Source organism: Haliotis asinina, chromosome 4, assembly GCF_037392515.1.
Source record: "Haliotis asinina isolate JCU_RB_2024 chromosome 4, JCU_Hal_asi_v2, whole genome shotgun sequence".
Lineage (NCBI taxonomy): Eukaryota > Metazoa > Mollusca > Gastropoda > Lepetellida > Haliotidae > Haliotis > Haliotis asinina.
Genome location: NC_090283.1, coordinates 48,098,821 through 48,120,308, shown reverse-complemented (window position 1 = coordinate 48,120,308; position 21,488 = coordinate 48,098,821). Strand labels below are relative to the sequence as shown.

Below are 21,488 nucleotides of genomic sequence, written 5' to 3'. Positions count from 1 at the left end.
TGGACAACGTATTTATCTTACCGAACACCTGAATTTAATTCTGAACTGTTTGAAGCACTTCTATTGAATGCGAGGAGAATCGCCATTTTGCAGACGACACAAGGTAAACATATTGAGAGTTATCTCCCTTCCATCGCAAAACATCGGTAATTTCCGTGCTTGATGCGCCATTCAATGTTATTCGAGGTTAAAAAGTACTACTATGAAGCACCAGAAGAGTTCGGAATTACCAGCGGTGTACATTGAAAATAATAGAATTGCGCTTCTTCATGTGTGAGGTGAGATAATGTGTGAAGCCCATTTCTGCTGTCCACCGCCGTGATATTGCTGAAATATTTCGCAAAACTGAGCTCACTCGCTCACTTTGATCTGGCAATTTGCTAGGTTGACCATCACTGCATACTGAATCTGTGCGTCTCTGCCCCAAGCTTGAGTGGCTGACGTTTCCTTTCACAGTACATGTATGTCCTTTTGCTGATAAGACTCTCGCTTGTTCAATCATAAAACATGTTTTTGACGTACTGTCAAACAGCAGTACGACAATGACTTCTCAATCTGCCCTGGAATTTCTCATAACACCAACATGAGTAGGAATTAACAAAATAGGATCTCAAGGTTAGCTGCAGACAGATTCAAATGCCGTTTTCAAAATAGAATACCGGATGGTCAGATTTAACGTTGCTGCTTGCTTTCGGGTAGTATAAACTATGTGGAATTTAGGGCTGGGACGGGTAACCCGGATATCCAGGACGGGTGTGTTCGGAGGACTGGAACGAAAAGTTAAAACGGTGTCAACAAAACAATGATAAAAGAGGCATAATGCGCACTCGGAAATGCGCGAAGGAAAGTTGCACAGGAAATGTATTCTCTGTTCACAATTTGTGAGAACAGCATCTGTATTAGCATTCCAGTTCAGTTTACTATATATAACTGTGGCAAGGTGCTTATAACATTTACAATGTCCACATCATCATCACTGATACACACGATCCTGAAATTGATAATAAGTTCTTTAACATTTTTGTGTACTTTTTTCCTGCACATTGATAATTTTTATGTTTAATGGTATGTACTTTTTTATCTGTACCTTCAATAGTATTTTGCCTGTAGATTGTTGGAACGGCACTTATTTGTAACTCCTTGTTTGATACGGAATGATGTTTGTTTTTTACATGTTTGTAACTTAGCTGCACTGAGCATAAAATTCTTTTATCTTTGTGATTGATGTGACGAATTTATATATTTAGACGCCGCTCTTGGTCTGGGTCGTCAAAGATTTTGCTGAAGGAGAATAATTCGCAATAAGAGTTTAAAGGTGTACCCGGGTCGGGTCAGCTAACAGGGGGTCATGAACCCGGGTAGGACCCGGGTAGGACAATATTGGACATATATAATATATCTGCTTCACTTATAAGTTTAATAAGTTGCAAATTTAATTACTTTTCCCCTGCAGGATAAAATATTTTATTTCAGTGATTTCAGGTGTAATGTTCGATTATATGAACTTAAATTTCTTTCTGGCGGTGATGTACCCGAGCTGACTCGGGTTGATGATTTAGGTGTGAATCTTCCAATCTCCCTATAGGAGAAAATATGGAAAGGTGGGTATGTCAATCTATCTCTATTGCTGAAATCAGACAGGGAACTGGAGGATTATGCATATACGTCAGCAGTGTTTGTGAACATGGGAGGTCAACTCGAACTCAAACCAGTGTCAACAGGTAAAAGGGTGCAGAACATTTTGGAGTGGTCAATAGCATTTACTGTTAGTACGAGCATTTACATAGTCGCAGACCCCGAAGCTACTCAAGACATGCTTAAATACATGAACACCATTAGAATGGCATTAACTCGACATCCCGGGTATGGATGGAGATTATGTGATGAGCAATTTAGGTTGCGGCAAGCTAGGAGTCCAGGCAGCCCTTGGGGCACCGTCAATGTAGAGCTATGGATGTTGTATGTGCAAGTTTCCTTAGCACAGCAAACCCCGAGTTCTACCACACACAGCTGAGGTTTGAGTAGACAGTTTCAGCGACCAGGTAATAAAAGGCTGGCCACATGCAACGCCTTCAGTTACGCTTCCTGTTCTCGTCGACAATGCAGATTCAAGCATGCATGTTCAAGATGTGGGAACGACAGCCATCCGGCCCAGAATAGTCGAGGAAACCAGATCTCGAGGTCAGTTAACCCTGGGATGAACTCCAATCACACAAGTGGTTTTGGCGGAAATGGCGAAAAGTTATCCTAGCCAGGAAGTCACCCAGGAGCTGGTAGCAGGGTTTCGAGAAGGATGTCGGTTAAACTACAGCGGTCCCAGAAGGATGTCCGCAGCACGGAACTTAAGATCTGTCAGGGAGTATATAAGTATTACAAAGAAAAAGATTTAAAAAGAAGTTGAATAGGGATAATAGCTGGTCCTTTCACCTCTCCCCCATTTGCTAATTTTAGGGTATCTCCAATAGGTCTAGTACCAAAATCAACTCTGGTGATTTCAGGGTAATTCACAATTAATCTTATCCCCAAGGTGAAAGTGTTAATGACTTTATTGAGCGGTCACCAGTGCATTATGCATGTTTTGACAATGCGGTTTCAGTTATTCAGAAAGTCGGAAAAGGGACATTGTTAGCCAAAGCTGGTATCAAGGTTGCTTTTCGATTAATGGTAGCATCGCCAAAAGACTTTGACTTACTTGGCTTTGTGCTGGATAATAAGTACTACTATGACAAGTGCCTCCCAATGGGCTGTAGTATTAGTTGTCACCTTTTTGAAAAGTTTTCGACTTTTATTGAATGGATGGTGAAGGATAGGGAGCAATCAGGAGATACAATGCACTACCTGGATGATTTTCTGTTCAGTGGTCCTGCAGATTCAGATGGTTGTCAGAGATCAAAAGAGGCATTTTGTGATGTGTGTGAGGGGCTAGGTGTACCCATTGCGTCTGAGAAGACGGTTTATCCAACAACATCACTGTGCTTTCTTGGTCTGGAGCTTGAGCGTATGACATACAGTCCGTTTGATTCCATTTGAGAATTGCCAACTAACGCAAAATCTAATAATTGCAACAAAACCAAATTTTGCACAATCACATGAAATCTACAGACCAACTCTGATGACGTGCCTCATAATTTGGGAGTTTGACAAGTTTGCAAGTTTGCAAGTTTGCATAATCCTCTCTTATCCCTTCCCATGACCTTTAACATTAAGTACATTTAAGTAAATTTATCTATTTACGATTGGACTAAGAAAAGTTTCTTTCAGATGTTTGGATCACCGGGTTATCCTTTATTTATCGAGCTCAGAGACATAGTTCAAGGTTGAAGACAGGTAATCAGCTGGAGCTGGACATGCTAGGGCTCAGTGTTGTATGGTAAAAGGGGTATGAAATGGGCTGACCTGAAACCAGTTTCGTTGACAGAAGACCACCACCAAGTGTCATCTTGATCCATCTGGTATGAAATGATCATGGAAGGCAGCCAATCAAATCCCTTTTAAATAGTGTACGATCAGACATTGCTGAAATTGCGAATCTGTTGCAACACACTGTTCTTATTTGGTCCCAGATTTTCACCAGACTTTACTGGCATGGTGCCAGCCAAGTCACAGAGCTATGGAAAATGAAAGGAGGCGTCTGAATCGTGCTTGTATTAAAGCAGCATTGAGGTTTGAGGTCAGGACAATTCAGCATGCAATTAAATCAAGTGACACCGGTTTGTACAGAGAAGATGGGGTGAACTTGTCAGATGTTAGCAATACTGTATTTGTGAATGCACTGCAGGAGAGTTTGGAGACACTCCCAAAATAGGAGCAAATAAGGTGTATTTATGATGCGAGTTAAATGTATCTATCCAGGTAGGGGCTCACGTTTCAGGTATTTCCAAATGGTATTTTGGGTTTTGGTTTTTATTTTAGTTGCACGTTGCAACACAGAGAGGATATTCCCCTAGATACAATTGTTTTTAATTTTTAACTATTTTACGGGGACATAGCTCTAGTACTTAAGTGTTATCCCGGTGTATATCTGTATTACTACATATGTTCATGAATTACAAGTACACGTGCAAGTATTGGGGGAGCTGTGTTAGAGACACAGTCCGTGGCTTAATACTTGCAGTCTGAACATAGTAATTCACTGACCGTGCTTTGGAAATGTACCATTGTTGTACCGTTTGTTGTACTGTTAGAGTACTGTTTGTACGATTGGGGTACCGTTTTGTACTACTGGAGTACCTTTAATATCCTTACCGGTCAGTTTAGCATAATGTTAACATGTATTGTGCACTTTAATAAGGCATCTTTTGGTTTACCCTGGGAGGTTGCTTTCATTATTGTTGCGTGTCAAGGTAGTGATGGGGCTATTGGGGCTTCATCATCTCATTACATTCTGCCCTATGCTGTAAAGACGGTAGTCTGTACATAGTTTAGGCCTAGCCCAGACTGTAGGTGTTGCGCGACACTCTCGCTACCTTGTAAGTTGTATTCAATGAATAAAACCGTGGCCTTACTCCACATTTGAATAAAGAAGTCTTTTGTTCTTTGTTAGAGACAATGTTCTTGATATAATACCTATTAGGATAACCCTAACCCCTGTCATAAACAATATAACTTCCATCTGGTTATAGCAGGGCTAGAGTATCACCCTGAGTGACAGCTGGAGCCGACAAGATGTCTCCGTTCTTTGTTAGAGACAATGTTCTTGGCTAGAGTATCACCCTGAGTGACAGCTGGAGCCGACAAGATGTCTCCGTTCTTTGTTCCGTGGGTGTACATCCTCGTGTCATCGACATATTCACACAGAATTTCAGGGAAGGCTTGTTCATATGATTGGGATTGTATCAGTCTTTCCAGTTTGCTTAATTCCAAATTGACGTCAGGAGGTATTGACTGACACGGTGGCCCTTCAATTTGAAATCAGCAATTGCAGACAAATCTATATTTGCATCAGCTATATGGTGTTCAATGTTGGGCAGTTGAGGTGTTTGTTTGTCTCCGAATTATTTATCATTCGACACTACCTTTAAGTCGGGAGCTCAGATGTTTCAACATAAACAATTAAAGACGAAAAATAGTTTAAGGAAGGAAACGAAGCCAAGTTGAATATCTTGGGGGGTTGTTTTCGAAACAAAACAATACGACACAGCATACTATTTACCAAAACATGTATGGGAACCAGGGTACTGTCACTCAGCGTGTGACATAAGTAGTAATACCAGAATGACCTTTTGTGCTTCATGCTTTCAATGAAATCAATAACTGATAGTGTTTAAAACAAACCGTTTTACTGGAATTCTGTTTGATCTCGTCTCGAAGTTAATAGCATTAACGTTTCTAAAAACAATAAATAATGAGCTTGGTCTCTGTCACGAGTATCACTATATTTGAGCTTGATTATGCTGATGGGAACGTATTTCATATTTTGCCCAGAAGCTAACAAAACTCTTTAAGCACGTTAACAAAACGTAACATGCTGGAAACCATTCCATGTTCTTTAAGTACGACATGATATACTGCCAAAGGACTATCAAAATAGAGATTCGGCAATTCGCAGATGGTCCCTATCTATGACACCAGAGATCAATTTCTCAACCAGAAAAACACTCAACAATATTTGTGCTTTCATGGTCAGGTTTCGCAGAGCAAGTGCCCGTTGGTATTCTCTTCAAGTACGTACGTGTCGTTTGCTGTTAAATTGTATATATTAGTATTTATTTCGGCAGATATCAAAGATTTCATGCCGACAACGTTTCGAATGTTGAGTTTTGAATGGGGTATTCCATGTAAATGCACGATGTTGTAAAGGGAAGCATAATAACCTCCCTTGAACCATCGGATGGCTTATCCCCGAATCCGATGACATCGAAGGAGTCTAGTTACGTTGTTAATGGTATTAAACAGTGCTTAATCATCCCAGTTTTTTGTTGTTGTTTTTTTTGTTGTTGTTTTTTAGTAATGTGTATATTTACAAAGGTAGGGGATATTGGATTTACAAGATTGATAAAATGCAAATGATGAAGAAAAGGAGGAAACAGACGATGAAGAGAAAATAAGAAAAATGGGACAATTTATTCTATTCCCTGTTCTATCTCTCTCTCTCTCTCTTCTCTCTCTCTCTCTCTCTCTCTCTCTCTCTCTCTCTCTCTCTCTCTCTCTGCATATTTGTGCATTCATTTGCAGCCAGCAGGGTATTATCAATCATCATTAATCATCCCAGTTGCTCTTTATTCCCAGTAAACGCTTTCAGGTTTTACTACATGCATACATTTCATTTAAATGTTCTCACTCACTCACTCAGATGTTGGTTAATGTTGCTGAGTATTAACACGACACATATTCGTGGTGAGAACAGATATAAATTTACTTAATATCACATACAGGCAATACTCTACTTCAAGGGTAGAACCAGGTACAATCAAATTTGTTCAATCAGTTATAAAATAAAATCCGCCATTAAACACAAACACGCATCAATAAAACGTTATTACTCAGTTCAAGTTTTTTTCAAAGATACATATAATCGCCTTCAAATTTTTGTTGAAAAGTTAATGAATTCGTGCATATTATTTTGTCAGCAATGGTCTAGTTAATTCCCAATATTTCGACCCGTGAAGATCCCCGATGGAACTGGTCTTAAGTAACCAATACTTAACATGGGAGGCGACTAACGGGATCGGGTTCTGATGATCACGGGATTGTCTGGTCCAGACTTGATTATTTACAGACCGCCGGCATATAGCTGAAATATTGCTGAATTCGGCGTTAAACAACAGAATACCGGGCGATAGCTGGTCACAAATTATCCTCTAGGGTTTCTTGATGCTTTGTGACATTGATATAGCCATCAACAGCCGTCAAGGTCAGGCGCCAGACTGTATGTGGTGGAATATACGCATATTAACATCAGTGTATTAATTTCGTGTTTTGGTCGTTTCCCTGGTTAACTTTGTAGGTCTGAAAATCACAGTTTTGACCTGCCTTGATGCTGCTGAAATTACATCGGTTAAAACAGTTGGGTCTGGTCCTTGAAATGAGTACTGTGAATGTACAGTTCCGGGCCTAAATCATCTTTCCTCTGTGGCCAATGTCAACAGTATCAGTACAACTTTTTAGTTCAATTTTAATTATTAAATGTACGGCAACATACAGACACTTTATAGTGTAAATGTTATATGCCATGTTCACGTGAAGATCATGTGAAACGCGGTTGCACAAAATTGGCGTTTTGGTTTTTTTTGTAAAGTTCAACACACGTTTTTTGACTGAGTAATCATTTAGAATATACAATTCTACACCTTTGCTCCCTTACAATGTCATGACTACTCACCTTATGAAGTATACATTAATGTCGTTTGTATAGTACTGATATCGGAGTGATTTGATCCGTCACTCCATTTCACACTGTCTTTGTAATTGCGTTGATGTAGTTAGCTATCAGGACAAAAGAAAGCGTGCTCATCCCTGATACTTCCCCACCAAAATTTGTGTCGATGAAATGTTCATTTATCCAGTAATCACTTTTTTAAAAAAATCAAAATGTTGACTCTTTATGCTGAATGTGACAACAACAAAGTTTATGCTGGTCGCATTTTGTGTGGAACTGGGGAGATCGATTTAACTTCCTGTTGTCGGAAAAGGGACTGCTGAAGTTAATCGGTCTTAGGATTGTCTTGCTGCTTTACGGCCAGATTATACACAAGTGTACATATAATGGCTGTTGAGGACTAGTTAATTAAAAGATATTGTGTTACTACAGGCAGCAGCTCTCGTCACCGGGCTACGATGACAACATGAGGACCACCAAAAACATATGCTGAGCTGATGCATGAAACGGGAGCGTCATCTGCGTCACCCTGACCCTTTGTGTTTGTCAAGTGCATAATCATAATCATACGATCATAATCGTATGCTTGTATACACAGAGTGGACGAACCTTTGAACCTTTCGATGTCTGTCACAATGCAAAAGCAGGGTAGGGCAGATGAAGGAAGAAGTCGCGCGCCGCTCTGTCACGGCAAGAAATTGAGGCTCAAAACCAGGGAACGCTCTCTTTCACTTTTATCCTCAGGACCCTCACTCAGACATTTTGTTAAACCTCAGGCGGTGGTATTGTTGCCGCATGTATTGTCGCACCCATACGGCGTGAAGTGTTGTCAACAAAACATCGTATAACCAGTAGGTTCGCTCATTTGAACAAACAGGTCCCAGATACAACTACATACAAGGGGAGCTAGGACAGGTACGTACGAGCAGGCAGGTCTGGGATTTATCACTACTCTTGTCCTCTTGCAACGCAATTTCACGACGAGCAACTTTTCTCCAGTGACCCCTTGAAAGTGAGTTATGGGGTTTATAACATGGTGACTGCAATTAACTGGAAGATTATCTATGTCTTCTACACGTCAATCCTTACATATGCTTTGCGGTACGTTGTAGTGAATGGGGTTTGTTTACAAGCTGTCGCGGCGTGGCTTTGATTGGTGACTTTGTGTTCCGAATATTAGGTGCATTACTTTAAGAGTAGATTTGAATCAAGGATGGGAGTCAACCACCAAAAGAACAAGAGATCTGCACTTTAATGAGAAATGGTAATCCCAGAATTTTGAAATTTACCCTAGTGCATCGGGAGCCTTTAAACATCTAACTTTGAGATTTTAACATAAATTATTACAGATGACAAAAACATGCATGTCGCCCATTGGTCATGTAGATTCTACTTCTTGTGTATGCAGGCTTGGTCTCGTCGCTGTGTGGCTTAAATTATACCAATGAGACGTAAAAGTCAACTCAACAATTTGTAGATTCGTCCCTTACCAAAACGTCGAAAGAAGAGTCGTACTTTCATATCGAGAATGTTATGTGCGAAAATGCGCACAAGGATTCAGGTATGTACTTTTTAATTCATACAATCCCGGTTACCTCATTTCGTTATGATTGTATGCGATCTTAAAAAGGCTGTGTATTGTCACTTCGACATTTCAATGTAAATAGATAACGTAACTAGGTTGCATGAACCTAACGTGTTCATACAGATAGGGCCACGCACCCTAGGATGTTCAGTTCCACACACCTGTGTTTGTTTACATAACGGTTCCCGTGTAGAGAATTGTATCTTCGTTGGGAGGACAGTGGATCCTACTCGATTGTCTTCAAATTGTTAATTATTCCACATGATCCGATGGGATGTTAGCTCAGGCTTGACTCTGACCTGGTCCGTCGAGGGTCGTTAAATCAAAGAGGGAGGGAGCGTAGGACCGTGACTCCCAACTATCCAGATTACATCTATCTACTGTCACACATACACTCGAAGATAAACAGAACACATGGCTCTATAGTCGCATAGGTTAACACTGCCTCATTTCATCCCTCTTGTTACAACTTCCACACAGGACAGGGTGAGCTCGTAGGTGAAGAGGTTAGTTTCTAGTGTAATCTGTGTTTTTTTCAACTTCATAGCCGTAATCAGAAATACACATTGGTAATACAAAATGAACAATGTACTGACGTTCAGTACTATAGTCAATGTAACTGCGCAAACATGTAATGTGAACTTTCAAGTGCAAATCATTTCACAGCTTCCCTAACCCTAACTCTCTACTGCCATAATGTATTGCCACGCGATCCCGAAATGGTGTAGAAACTGCAGCTGAACATTTTGAGAAATTTAGTGGTGTAAATTATATTTACCGACACTTTTTGAAAAAGATGTACTTCTTCAGCAATATTAGTTTTGTGTGTATGTTAATCTCTCATTTTGATGTTGTTGCACCACATCACCTCACTGACGATACTCTTGGCATACATTTACATTTCAGCTCGGTACATTCAAGATGGAGATCAACGTAGCTGGTCTTGTCGTGCTGATTGTGTTCTACGTCATCGTTTTGGTGGTCGGAATCATTGCAGCCAGATGTGTAAAATTAGAGGAGGAGAATAAATCTGAAATGGCGTCCGTTTCTGGTCGTCAACTTTATGGGGTCGTTGGCATATTCACCATGATAGGTGAGGAGGTATATCTTATGAGTCACTGGGGTTCGTTTTGGTATGCCGGGTGTCGACGTGTTCTTGTTTTATGTCTGACCTATTTAATAATGATTCAACAATGTCATTTAAAAAGTAGTCAACTATACCATACCTGGGATTGCGCTTTCTGAACAAAGTACAAAATGTAGTACGTCTTTTGAGTTGAGTCCCATCCAGATTCGAACCCGTACCCTCAGAGTCGCGATGACTGAGCGGGTTAGACGGCTGACTTTGTGTGCTGGCGATAAGCTGCCTGACTCTAAGGATGCGGATTTGAATCCCACATGGAACTCAACTCAAAAAGTACTAAAATGTGTACTATATTAAGAAAGCGTAAGCCCAGACATAACATATGTTAAATTTAATATGCTTTTAAATATGTATCCTTTTGTTACAATATGTGCTTTAAATTGTAGAGATGCCAAATACTTTCTATATGCGTATAGAAAAAATGCATTCCTCTTTCATAAGGAGTGGCGTGTAAAATTCAATGATTATGAGGTCAAATCGTCATATTAGACATTTTAAAGAATGACAATTGTGTTTTCAGCTACTACTGTTGGTGGAGGTTTTATAAATGGGACAGCAGAGTCTATAGCTACTGGTGGCCTTGCTTCGACGATTCCCCCATGGCTATCTTTGTGGCTCTCGTTATGGGTGGGTTGACTCTGCAGTAGTTACTTGTGTATTGTCCTGGGGCGGTTGGTTAGAATAGTGGTTTAAAACACTCGCTCGCTCACTCACTCACTCACTCAAACACTCACTCACTCAGTGCCCTTAGTGTGTTTAGTCGATCCAGCGAGTTGGGTGTAACACGGAAACAGTCTTTTCTCCGGGTTGTAACACTCACTATTCGGATCAGATACTCGAGGAACTATAACACTGTCACTTATATATACAAACCAAATACACAACCACAATATAGATATCTAGATAAACTATAGTACGGCAATGTTCATAACATATACTGTGTAAAAGGGTGTGTCATGTTGCCCCAAAGTCTATATGAGCAATGAAACCACTCGCTTATTGTCTTTGCTTTTTAGGCACCCGTGGCGAGCCACCTCCTCGTGGTGGGTGCTGGGTAACGCCAAGAGCTCGCCAACACCCCTGTTGTGGACCCGGGGGCATATTTGGTCCACCAACCCGTTTGCCGTGGGTTGCGGCCCTGTGTCGGTGGAGGACGTGAGTCTGGGGGTTGAGGGCGCTGGGGGCCTGTAATCGTGCTCCCTTTGCCTAACACACCCCTTTGACCCTTACTTCACCTAGACGGGTGGTTGAATGGGCCCGGTTCAACCAATCGGCTGGTCATGCCGAGCCCTGAGCACTATATTTCGTTGCTCAATAACTATTTGGCTTGGACACAATGTTGACATAATTGGTTTTAAGTATATATTGTATGATATATGAATTTTCAAATTTGATAAAATTTGCCTAGATGCTGGTGCCAGAAGGCGATGGCTCATGGGCCAATCTGGTAGACTGATTACTTGTTTAATCCTTCTGCTGGAGTATATCATCCCAGTATCCTTGGTGCTGCAGGTCGGAGATCCACTTGTAGATAGCATTGTCTTTATGATACTCGGTGGTGGGTGGGGAGCTGGGATGATGAATCTTATATACATTAACATGGAACCTGAAACCCCCCTGAGAAAAAAACGTCAGCTTGATAATGACCCAAGCACAAATGACAGTTATCGACCATTGAAACAGGTAGACTATTGGCCGAGATTTCTAGTGATAGAATCTGTGGATAAAAAACCAATTAAACTCAATCCGTTTGCTGTTTCCAAAGCAGTGTATGGTATTGCAGGAGACGTGAAAAATATCAGGAGACAGAGATCTGGGTCGTTACTCATAGAATGTAGTAAACGACAACAAGCAACCAACCTGCTGTCAGTTGATACGTTGGCCGGATGCCCTGTTTTAGTGTCAACCCATCGTACACTGAATTCAAGTAAAGGCATTGTCAGGGATCGAGATCATCTTTTAGAGGACACGACGGAGCTTGACATCATGGTTGAACTGAAAGATCAAGGTGTCACGCACGTGAAACGTTTTACGAAGCGTCACAATTCTGAAGTAGTTCTCACAAACACATATTTATTGTCATTTGTCTCTCCAACGGTACCAAAGTCAATCAAAGCTGGGTATTGCAATCTTCCAGTTGAAGTGTATATACCAAATCCACTGAGGTGCTTTAAATGCCAGAATTTTGGTCATGGGATAAATTCTTGCTCCAACCGTATTACTTGTGCTCATTGTGGGGAGCAATCTCATGTTACAGAAGACTGTACAAATAACTTTAAAAAATGTGTCAACTGTTCAGGAAAGCATTCCTCCTCATCAAAAGATTGTCCGATATGGAAGAGGGAAATGGAAGTCAATAAAATACAACATTCTCAAAATGTCAGCTATGCTGAAGCTAAGAAGCCTGTTCCCTCTGTTTACCCAAATGACTCTTACGCTTCTGTTAATAACCCACGACCACACTCTCAGTTGAATGTCAGACAGAGCTGACATGGATAAAATCTAATTCTCCTGAACCCATCACAAATCAAGAATTATTACCACGAGGAGACTCTGCTACTCAGACTGCAGCCATGACGCCATCTCAGCCTCAGCCTATGCCTTTGTCACAGGACTCCGCAAGTCCAAAGACTCAGCTAGATGATAGAAAGTCCTCTGGTCGAAATGTTCATTCCAAATCCAAATCAGATTCGTGTCAGTCAAAAGCTGTACCTGGACATCAAGTCGCACAAACTGTGAAAGGAAACCAAAAACTTACCAGAATCAACCAAAGCGATAGAGTCGCAAAGGGTTCAAAAGATGAGATTCAGCTTTTTAATAAGTTTGGGTCCTTCGAAGATATGGATACGTCTGAACTTATCCATCACCGGACAGGGAGTTTATCGCCTTCTAGATCAAGGCGTGGTAGATCACCAATAAATGCACCAAAGTGATGCATCATTCACCAAATATAGTGCAGTGGAATTGTAGAGGGGTAAGAACCAATTTTAATGAATTGCAGCTATTGGTCCAAGATTTTGCACCACGAGCAATATGTCTGCAGGAAACACATCTGAAACAAACAGATATTTTTAAGTTACGTCAATATGATGCGTATCATTATTTTTCACCTCCGGGTGACAGAGCCTCTGGGGGATCGTCAATACTTGTCAAACAAGACGTTATTCATAGCCCTGTAACTCTTACAACTAATCTCCAAGCCGTTGCAGTGCGACTTACTCTTCACGTTGCACTTACATTATGCTCTTTGTATATTCCGCCTTCTTCAGCACTCCAACTATCTGATCTACAATCTCTCTATGATCAACTTCCGAAACCGTGCCTTATAATGAGTGATTTGAATGGCCACAGCCCACTCTGGGGTGGTACAAATACAAACAGTAAAGGTAAAATACTGGAAGATTTTATATCCAATAATGAACTCTGTATATACAATGATGACTCAAATACATATCTGCATCCTGCAACTGGCACCTACTCTTCTCTAGATTTGTCTCTTGCAGACTCTAATCTACTTCATGAATTTGATTGGACAGTCCACAATGACCTCTGTGGAAGTGACCACTTTCCAACTATTTTATCAGAAATTTCCCCATCTGAAGCTCCATCTTACACAAAATGGAATTTTTCTAAGGCAGATTGGTCCTTATTTAAAACATTGTGCTCATCTAAACTCCAACCTTCATGTTTCAGTCAAATACGTGATAAAATTCAGCGTTTTTCTGACGTTTTAAATGAGATAGCTGCAGTATGCATACCACAATCCTCTACAAATCCACATGTACGGAAGCCGTGGTTTAACACAGACTGTAAACAGGCTAGAAAGGCGAGGAAAAGAGCAGAGAATTATTTTCGAAATCATCCAACTGTCCATAACTTAAATAAGTTTAAAGTACTAAATGCGAAGGCACGTCGTACGTTCAAACAAAACAAACGGCAGTCCTGGAGGAACTATGTCTCCAGGATTAATTCACGCACACCAGTGTCCAAGGTATGGAACATGGTTCAGAGAATAAAAGGCAAAGGTTCGAAATCTGCTGTTCACCATCTTAAAGATGGTGATAGGTTGATTACTGACACATCTCAAATTGCCAATAAACTTGGCGAAACGCTTGCCAAAAATTCTTCATCAGAAAATTATGTTCCTGAATTTCAGAGATACCAGACGTTACAGGAAAAGAAAAACCTTAATTTTGAATCAAATAATGGTGAAGATTACAATGAAGTGTTTTCCTTAAATGAGCTACATACAGCTCTTGAGCAAGCTCATGACACAGCAGCGGGTGATGATAATATCCATTACCAGCTACTGAAACACTTACCGGAACCATGCCTATTGACACTTTTAGATATATTTGACAAAATATGGACGTCTGGAGAATTTCCTCGTTCATGGCGTAATGCCATTGTAGTTCCAATACCAAAACCTGGTAAGGATCATACAGATCCATCAAATTACAGACCGATATCGCTTACTACCTGTGTCTGCAAAACCATGGAGCGTATGGTGAATAACAGATTGGTTTGGTATCTTGAAACCAATAACCTAATAACAAATATTCAATGTGCAACATATGTCATATTTGGGATTTCACTTTCTTAGTAAAGTACAAATTCTAGTACTTTTTTCGGTTGAGTCCCATCCGGGATTCGAACCCGCATCCTCAGAGTCAGGCACCTAATCGCCAGCACACAAAGTCAGCCGCCTAGCCCGCTCAGCCACCGCGACTTCTTTGTGTGCTGGCGATTAGGTGCCTGACTCTGAGGGTGCGGGTTCGAATCCCGGATGGGACTCAACCGAAAAAAGTACTAGAATTTGTACTTTACTAAGAAAGTGAAATCCCAAATATGACATATGTTGCATTTGACCACTTTCTAAATGGCATCGTGTAATCATAAATATTCAATGTGGTTTCAGGAAAAATCGTAGTACCATTGATCATTTGGTCCGTTTGGAATCCTTCGTTAAAAATGCTATGGTCAATAAACAACATGCTGTATCAATTTTCTTTGATCTTGAGAAAGCTTATGATACAACCTGGAAGCATGGCATTTTGAAGGATTTACATGAGTTTGGTTTGAGAGGCCGTTTGCCTCTTTTTATATCAGAGTTTTTAAAAGACAGGCAATTTCAAGTCCGAGTGGGTTCAACCCTGTCTGATCATTACAATCAGGATCAGGGTGTCCCACAAGGCAGTATTTTGTCCGTCACTTTATTTAGTATTAAAATCAACAGTTTATCCAAGGTTTTAAATGATTCGATTGATGGATCACTTTTTGTGGATGATTTTAATATTTCCTGTCGTGGTAAAAATATGCATACTATTGAACGACAACTGCAATTGTGTTTAAATAAAATAAATAAATGGTGTCTTGAGAATGGTTTCAAATTCTCAAAGTCGAAAACTAATTGTGTACACTTTTGTAGGAAATATAAACCGCATAAGGACCCTGAACTATATCTAAATGGCACTCCTATCAAAGTCGTAAAGGAGGCAAAATTCCTGGGTCTAATATTTGATTCTCACTTAACCTTCTTGCCTCATATTAAATCTCTTAAAGCTAAATGCCTGAAAGCACTGGATTTGTTAAAGGTTGTTTCAAACTCAAAGTGGGGAGGGGATCAGACTACCCTCCTTCACTTATATAGATCATTGATACGGTCTAAACTTGATTATGGCTCCATCGTTTATGGCGGAGCCTGCAAAAGCAACCTAAAACTTTTAGATTCTGTCCACCACCAAGGTCTAAGACTTTGTCTTGGATCATTCAGAACTCCACCTGTTGACAGCCTTTATGTTGAGGCTGATGAGCCATCTCTTGAGCAGCGACGTGTAAAATTAGCTTTACAGTATGTCACAAAACTATGTTCCCATGAGTCAAACCCTGCATATGACTGTGTCTTCAATCCTCTCTATGAGGATTTATACAATAAGAAATCTTCACTTGTTCCGCCTCTTGGTTTAAGAATACAACCACTTATTTCTGCTGCCGGCATTGAGCTGGATCATATAGCTCCCTCCCGTCTTCTTTCTTCTCCTCCTTGGCAATTGGTTAGGCCACAAGTCGACCTAACATTAACTACATTTAAAAAATCAGAAACAAATGCATTACAATATAAACAAGAATTTAATCAATTGAAACATAGATATAGCAATTATAAATCCTTATTTACAGATGGGTCCAAGGATGGTGGCGCAGTGGTTTGTGCCACTGTCATTGGATCCAGAACAATATCTTCTAGATTACCAGATAATAGTTCTATTTTTACAGCAGAAGCTAACGCCATATTGACAGCTCTTAAATATATTCAAAGACACCCTAAACATAAACAGTATATAATCTATTCCGACTCTCTTTCTTACCTTCAGGCTATTAAAAATATTTCTTGTAAACATCCACTTTTAATTGATATTATTGAATTGTATAATAATCTTGCTACTGGCCAATATCGTTTTTTGTTGGTTACCCAGCCACGTTGGCATTTCTGGTAATACAATGGCAGACCTTGCTGCTAAAGCAGCACTCAACAAATCTGTGACGCCACTTCCTATTCCATACACTGACTATAAAGCTATCATTAGGTCTTACATCCGTGATCTGATGCAGAAGAGGTGGGACACTCAAGTAGGTATCAACAAATTACATGAAATAAAACCGTACATTGGTTACACCTACTTGGGTTGTCAGTCCAGATTTGAGGAGGTTATCATGCGACGATGTCGTATTGGCCACACACGATACACACATGAATATTTGCTTAAAGGTGAAGATCCTCCGTTTTGTATCCCTTGTGATGAAAGAATCACAGTCAAGCATGTCTTGCTTGACTGTGCTGAATATTCCATCACAAGGGATAACTTTTTTAAATCAAGAACTATGAAGGATCTTTTTAGTAATGTTAGTTATCATTTAATCATTGCATTTTTATAGGAATTAGACCTGTTAAATGACTTGTAAATAGATAAATATTTTATGACTGGAAGTTGAATTAGCAACTTAGATTGTTAGTGGCTGTATCCTCGAAGGGGGTTGAAGTACCGTAAAATTATTGTCCTCCTGAGAGGGTACGTAAGTCCCAAACAGTTGAAGTCAGATTTAATCTTTCACTTTTTTAGTCGTAGAATATGTGTAATTTTAAATTGTGGCTAATCTTGGATACAGTCGCCAGCAGCTGAGGGGATGGTGTAAATCCAACTAGGAACCATGCAGGTAGCTGAGGTACTGTAAGTCCCCATGGTCCCTAGTATGGTGATCTACCTTTGGTTGTTGGCGATCTATGGCCTGTTTTTATATTGTACTGTCCAAATAGTGATAATATTAGCTTTTAAGGTTCTACGCTAGTTTTAAATACCAACTGTGATAGTCTAGTGGTTTTACTGTCCTTCGTCGACAGGTTCTTCATAATATGCCTATATATTCCTTTTTATGTCACGTATGTTCTCGTCACAATATGGCTGCAATATTGCCGACGTGACGTTAAATGATAACTCACTCACTCACTCACTCACTCTTTGCTTTTTATAATGCTTAACTGATGTTCAAAATTATCTTGATTTTCTTCCAAACTGCTATATAGATATAGTAATATTCCCTGCATTTTCGATTCCAAGGAGGCATAATATATGCAGGGCGCATGCGTGAAAGGAAGTACGTCACAATGCTACAGCCAATCGAGGAGTGTTATGGCCGTGTGGTCACGTGCCTCGTGTATTGGGCTTCCCTCTGCGGAGACGTCTTCTGGACAGCGTCTATCCTCAATGCACTTGGTAAAATTCTATTAAAGTGTATACCGAAGGGAACATGTGTACGAGATTTGGGTAAAATTCTCTGTGTGCTGTGTGCTCTGTGTGCACCCAACATGTAGGGTCAGACGCCCGTGACGCACAGACAGTTATCAGTTATATTATTAAGACTAAAATGGCAACCTTTAAGGTATTTCTTGCCCACTGTAGTACATACTAGCAACAGATTTGAATCAATAAAATATTTTATTGAACTTGCACATTGTTCGTGATTCACTTTGTGTCCTTCGTTTGGTTTATCCCTGTTTGTGGACAACATAAATAAACGCTTTGATATATGTCGCATAAATGTTCTTTAAACATGCATCAAACATATTCTGATATTACTCATTTGTTTTCTGTTACAGGCACCAGCCTGAGTATAATACTCGCTGTCAACGTTGAGACGGCCATTGTCGTGTCCGCTAGTATCACTGTTATCTACACGATGATTGGTCAGATGATATCAGTTGCATATACTGATATAGCACAACTAATTCTGATCACCATCGGTCTGGTATGGATAATTCATTTTCATAAGAAAGACTGTCCAATGTATCATTGCCCACGGGACTGTGGGGTAGCGTAGCGTTAAACGGTTCGCTCGTCACGCCGAAGAGAAGGGTTTGATTTCCCACATGGGAACAATGAGTGAAGCCCATTTCTCTTGTCCTCCGTCGTGATATTGTTGGAGCATTGTTAAGAGAGACGTAGGACCATACTCACTTACTCAGAGTTCTCAAATCAGCATATCACCACCGCCTTTAGATGTTTACTACAACAATGGAGTGTTTTGGTTCCAGAATATTGTTATTTAAAGAAAGTGTAATCATTCATCTACTACAAAGGGTTATGATCCTCAGAATAAAAAAGCTGATATCCATAGATTATTTTAATGATATTGCAGGTGCTTGGAATTCCATTCGTGGTGACGGACGAGCGTGTGGGTGACGTCAGCACTACGTCAGACACGTGGCTTGGTTCCCTAGATGGCCGACATGCTGTAGCTTGGGTCGACCTTGCCCTTGCCATGGTACGTACAGCATGTATAGTACTGTACAGTGTATGAGCGGGTGTGTATGTGTTTGCTAGGGGAGGGGAGTGTTTTACAATAAGAACATAATTACAAAGCAGATCCCACAGCTAAATGGTTTGAAACGTTTCCGAAAGTCTATAACGTGTATCTTGTTGGTAGCTAACTTGTTTCAGTTCTAAGATGGCTAAAGATTTAATTGTGTGTTGTGATCTCTTAACTAGAACAGCAACATCGGTGTGTCGTTTAGAAACGACCAATACTTAGTTGTTCCTGGCCTGTAAGCTGTTTTAAGGTATTACTCAATGACTAATCAGAATTTATAGGATATCGTAAGAGGCGACTAACGGGATCGAGTGCTCAGCCTCGCTGACTTGGTTGACACATCGTTGTCATCGGTTCCTTATGATCGATGCTTATGCTGGTGATCACTGGATTGTCTGGTCCAGGCTTGATTATTTACAGGCCGCCGCCATATAACTGGAATATTGCTGTGCGGCATGAAACTATAGTCACTCTGTGCGGTGTTTTTTTGTGTTAATGTGTTTTGAAAAGGTCTTGGAGCGATCTCAGCGGCAGTCATGTCTTCCATGGACAGCTCCATCCTCGGGTCCAGCTCCATGTTCACCCACAACGTCTAGGGGACGACGATCAGGACAATGTTTCTCAGATGGGAAAACTCATGGAATTCATTGTCAGTTGTAACTGGCCATGTTTAGTGGGTGGCGTATTTCCTAAAACTATCATTCGTCGAATGACTACCAAGCAAAAATTACAATATGGACATCTTGTCTAGTTTTCTATTCCTTGAATTGTAACATGTATAGTTTCTTGAGTATGATTATCGAATAATACATCGTTAGAATACTAATATTCAAACTTGTGGCGTCAGCGCCCAGTGTGTTGTTTGGCATGTCTTCAAAGAACCAAGGACATATTTGAACAGATATTTGAACGAAACCTTTCAATTGATATAGCGAACAGTACAATCGCATCATAAACAGACCAGGTGTATTGAAACCATCAGTAAGTACAAAAGTATTTACAAGTCTTTAAACCAGAGAAAATGCTGGTTGGAACTGATCTTCAGTAACCCATGTTTGTCGTGAAAGGCGACTGACGATGTGGGGTTGTCGGACTTGGTTGACGCATGTCATCGTAACCCATTTGCGTAGATTGATGCTCATTGTGTTGATCACTGAATTATCTGGTCCCCACTCGATTAGTTACAGACCGTCACCTTAGAGCTGGAATATTGCTGGACGCGGAGGAAATTTACACCAACTGGTAACTATTTAACTCCTCCGTGTTCCCATTTATTTCAGGCATCAGAACAAGAGCTGATGTGGATACAAAGAACATCAATCTTGATGATCGGAATAATAGCCACCGTACTGTCCATCTTGGTTAGGACAGTGTGGGGACTGTTTGTCTTAGCTGCGGATATAGTGTTCGTCATCGTGTTACCTCAGCTGACATGCGCACTCTTCCTCCCAGCAACAAACGGATACGGCGGAATTGTGGGATTTGCTCTTGGCACTGTTTTGAGGATCGGCGCTGGTGAAAGCTTTCTGGATCTCCCTCCATTTATATTCTACCCATTTTATGCCTATGACGTGCCGGAACAACTGTTTCTATTCAGGACATTCGCCTTTGTTGTATCGTTTCTTGGGTTGCTCATCATTTCTTACATGATGAAGTTCTTGTTCGAGAGGGAAATCCTTCACCCTAAGTATGATTTTCTTGGCGCTCTGAAATCAGAATCTGCTGACATAACATTGAAATATACAGACAAAAATTGCCTTGAGCTTGACAATGTTCACATGTCTGAGAGATTGCCCAGTTGAACCAGTATAACTGCTGTTTTGCCATAAGGAAACAGTGACAGGGCATCGGTACTGGTAGAGTTTCATGGCGTTCATTGAGCATTTTGGTGTTACGAACTCACCTCCAGCTGGATTTCTACATTGTATTGATAATTCAGGTCCAATCTACTAAAATGTTTTTTTTCGTTTTGTACTTGTAGTCATTTGACTGATTGATAACTATATACATCCTGCGTTGACATATGCTGAACAACAAGAGAAACACTACTATGTTTTGGTCAAGGTTTTAAATAGAAGACTTATTTTTATAAGATTTTATTTTACGTTTCTTATGCTGCTGTATATAAATAAACTCAACAAAAAAAACCCAACTTTACACTCGTTTCAAAGTCAATAATTTGAACATTTTGGAAAATGGGTTTGAATAACGATTGCATTCAGTTCTCTTATTAAAGATGCTATAGCATACAGATCATTTTTGTCATGGAATCGGTTGCACCGTAAATGCGACTACAATGTCCATGATCAAAAACTGAGTCACAACTTAATGAAATCATGTCAATATCAGGTGTGTCCTCCATAGGCGTTCACAACTGCGATACAACGTCTCCTCATGGATTGGATGATGCGTATGAACACAGCTTGGGGAATGCGCCGCCATATTTGTACCAACATGGCACCAAGTTCCTGCAAGTTCTGTGGAACGTTCCTTACTTGACGGAGTCGCCTGCCTAACACATCCCACACATGGTCTATGGGGTTGAGGTCGGGAGATCTTGAGGGCCACTCCATGATATT

General features: G+C 40.4%; 1 pseudogene; it reads left to right on the top strand.

Annotated features, from left to right (window-relative positions):
• The first annotated feature begins 9,824 nt into the window (after positions 1-9,824).
• LOC137280978 (high affinity choline transporter 1-like) lies at positions 9,825-20,711 on the top strand (annotated as a pseudogene).
• The last annotated feature ends 777 nt before the right edge of the window (positions 20,712-21,488 follow it).